We start from the raw sequence: 3,347 nt of genomic DNA, 5'->3' as shown, positions 1-3,347 counted from the left end.
GGTTCTATTTAGAAGAAACATAACCTAGACTCACTCACATCATTACAACTCTTGATAAGCTCTAGTGTGTTCAGAGAAGTTACTCCAAATTAAGCATGATTCCATTAGGTGGAAAAAAATTCTCCTTTTTGTTAATGTATCCTGTAAGGACTGGGTTATATATTAGGTGCACTGAACACAACTACACATGCACTGAGAAACAAGTTTCTGAACATGCAGATTGGCAACAGCTGAAACCGCTAACATTCAGGAGCTGACTTGTGAAACATAGGAGGAAAAAAAAAAAAAAAGATGCAACAAAAGAAACAGCACAATTCTCTCCTGACAACTTCCTGCCAGACTTCCTCAGTAGCAGACAGAGTCATTTATAGAAAAATTATGTGCTAATTAGCATTTCACTTTTCTTCGGCGTTGTCAGAAGTTTAAACATACCCGGTAACTACATAATAATGAGAAACAGCTAATTCCTCTATTACAGGTAATTTTCCAGAGGATCAGAGAAGTAATTTGTTGCCTACTGTGAAAAATATATGGTGGTGGTGACAGCTAGTCGCTTTCCCACCTTCTTCTTCATCTACACACAATTTTCCTTCTACTTGCAGTTTGGTGTTGCACATAATTCATATGGCATTCACATCAGTCATGTAAGAAAAAATGGTGCAGTAAGACCAGCTAGCTAGACCTCCTGTGAGATTTCCCCAGTACTGCACCCAGTTCCCCCAAAACAGTTAGCTGCTCTCTCTCCCTTCCCAGTGTGCCAGACCTTGCACTGATGCCTAATCTGTGGTAGGAATTGCAGGCAAGAAAAAGATTTCATATGAATGAAGCTGGCTTGAACAGATTTTCCTCCTTCTTCCCAATATAAGGTTTTAGCCCCTCCAAACTTCTGGCTGCTAAAATGTCATGGTATTAATTTCCTCTTTTGCATTTTTGGGAGACAAAATAGGTAGTAGTACAGAAAAATATTAGGCCATGACCACGGTGTCCTTACTCTCCTACTACACACAGTTGTATTTTCTTCTGACCTGGTCTTTCCTAAACTGCTTGCATTAGGCAAAATCTGCTTGTGGGAGTGGGAGGCAAAGTGCCCTCCTGCCTGCCAAAAGCTCTACTAAAATTCAGCCTGAGTGCCAGGTGGGGAGTGTGAGGGAAGATGACGGGGAGATTACTCAGGAATTAATTTATTTTTCTTAGAGAGGGCTTTTATTTTTAATGTCAAGAAATCTAATGTTTCCTCTTTTTATCTTTCTGATATTTTTTCAGTTATAGTATATTGGTTGTGTTTAATTAAACATCACATCGCATTGAATTCCTGATTCTCACAGACTCCTTTTACAGGATCAAGCTACTTGTTAGATCATCTATGAACACACTATATTAATCATATTGCAAAGCACCACAGACTAAACACAAATGCTGAGATTCCCAAACAAACATGATTGATTTGGGCCACTGGAAGCCAGCAAACAGTGTATGCCCAAGTCTCCTGCAACATTCTGAAAATCTTTGTGAACCATTCTAAAGCCCAGCCGTAACTTAAATATATAATCTGGTATATATATGTGTATATATAGGCTGCTATACAGATAGGTGGGAATTGAATCAAGTCTGGTCAGAAATAATAAGCAAAGACAAAGTAATGGAGCAGAATGGCTTATAGCTGCACTGGGGGCTGCCCAGGAACAAGAAGCACTTAGCACTGGTGTGAGGCAGAGACAAAATAAAATTTTTCTATTTAGTGCTGGTATCCTTCACCTGGATAAGAAGGTAAAAAAAGTGCAAATAAAAAAAGACATCAGAATAACAAATAACTGCAGAGAGTCACTCCGGACCTATTCTGAAACAACAGAATACACTTTAAAAAGCAGTAAAACCAATAAAAATCCAGTCATCTTGAAAAAGGAGAGCCTTCACTGCAATAAAGGCAGTGAATAAAGAAGCGCTCTCATTTAAACATCAAATGCACATTGTTTTGCAACACCTGTTATTCAGCCATAATAGCTTTCTTAACCTGTCAAAGTGTTTAAGCTGAGGAAAAGAAATGGGCCTCCAGCTGTGCACTTCGGTGGAGAAAGCCTGCGCGAAGCGATATTAGTTTAATGAAATGTGTACAGATTGTAATTGTGGTAATAAGAGGGCAATTCCCTAAGGGGCAGTAGGAAGGCGGTGAGTGCAGTCAAGCAGAAAACAGAAGCTGCAGACTGGAGAGAGAGACTGATATCCTACATATGGACCCTTGCACTCCAACCTGCTTGCTGTCTGTGCAGCCCTACCACATTTCCTCCCTAGCAAGCCCCAGACCACCCCATGCCCCATCCTTGCCCATCTCCCTGGAGTAGTTCCCAGAAAAGAGACCAAAGATAGCCTGGCTCTCAACAGTGGAGCCTGCTGGTGTCTGTTACACAGGCTCGTAAATACGTGTGGATACAGAAAAGCAGGACAAAAAAAAATTAGCACTGGAGTACACTGGTGTGGCTTCCACTGCTCCGCTCTGTTAACCTGAGACTCTGCAGTGCCCAGTAATCTGCAAGGCATGTTTTCCCAGGAACAGAAATTGTCAGTCCCAGAAAAATGAGAAACAGCACTTAGGGAGGAGATGAGAAAAGAGCAACAATCAGACAACATATGGACCTTTCCCTTCAGCTTCTTAAAAGAAGGACAAACACTGTTGCTTCAGCTTTCTTGACCGTGCAAGCACAACAAACCCAGTCATACCAGGCAGATTCCTACATGAAACCTGCCAACGCTCAAGTGCATCCCAGGGTTAGTCTAAGAGAAAATGTCAAAACCAGCAACAGTCATCACAGCAAGTACTGTTTACAAGAGCTTCTGAGCTATGAAGTCTTTATCAGCTGAGCCTGCTGTAGTAATTTGACAGTGTAATTCAATAAATCCATCCTAGCGGTAGTTTAGTCAGACTAGCAGGTGTCACAGAGATGAACCAGCTTCCCAGAGTATTTTTGTAAGGAAACACCTTTCTCTGTCTCTCCAGCCTGCGAATAGCTCAGCTGCCAGCAAGAGCTAAGGCAAAGAGACAGAAGCAAGACCGACTTTCTTTTCCTATATGTGGAGGTATTTGGAAAATCAATAAATCCATCCTAGCGGTAGTTTAGTCAGACTAGCAGGTGTCACAGAGATGAACCAGCTTCCCAGAGTATTTTTGTAAGGAAACACCTTTCTCTGTCTCTCCAGCCTGCGAATAGCTCAGCTGCCAGCAAGAGCTAAGGCAAAGAGACAGAAGCAAGACCGACTTTCTTTTCCTATATGTGGAGGTATTTGGAAAATATGGGAAAAAAAAAAAAAAAAAAAAAAAAAAAACACAACACCCTCCCAAAAAAACGGAAAAA

Source organism: Egretta garzetta, unplaced genomic scaffold (assembly GCF_000687185.1).
Source record: "Egretta garzetta isolate BGI_Z169 unplaced genomic scaffold, ASM68718v1 scaffold72, whole genome shotgun sequence".
In the NCBI taxonomy this organism is placed as follows: Eukaryota; Metazoa; Chordata; class Aves; order Pelecaniformes; family Ardeidae; genus Egretta; species Egretta garzetta.
This window is presented reverse-complemented; position numbering follows the sequence as displayed.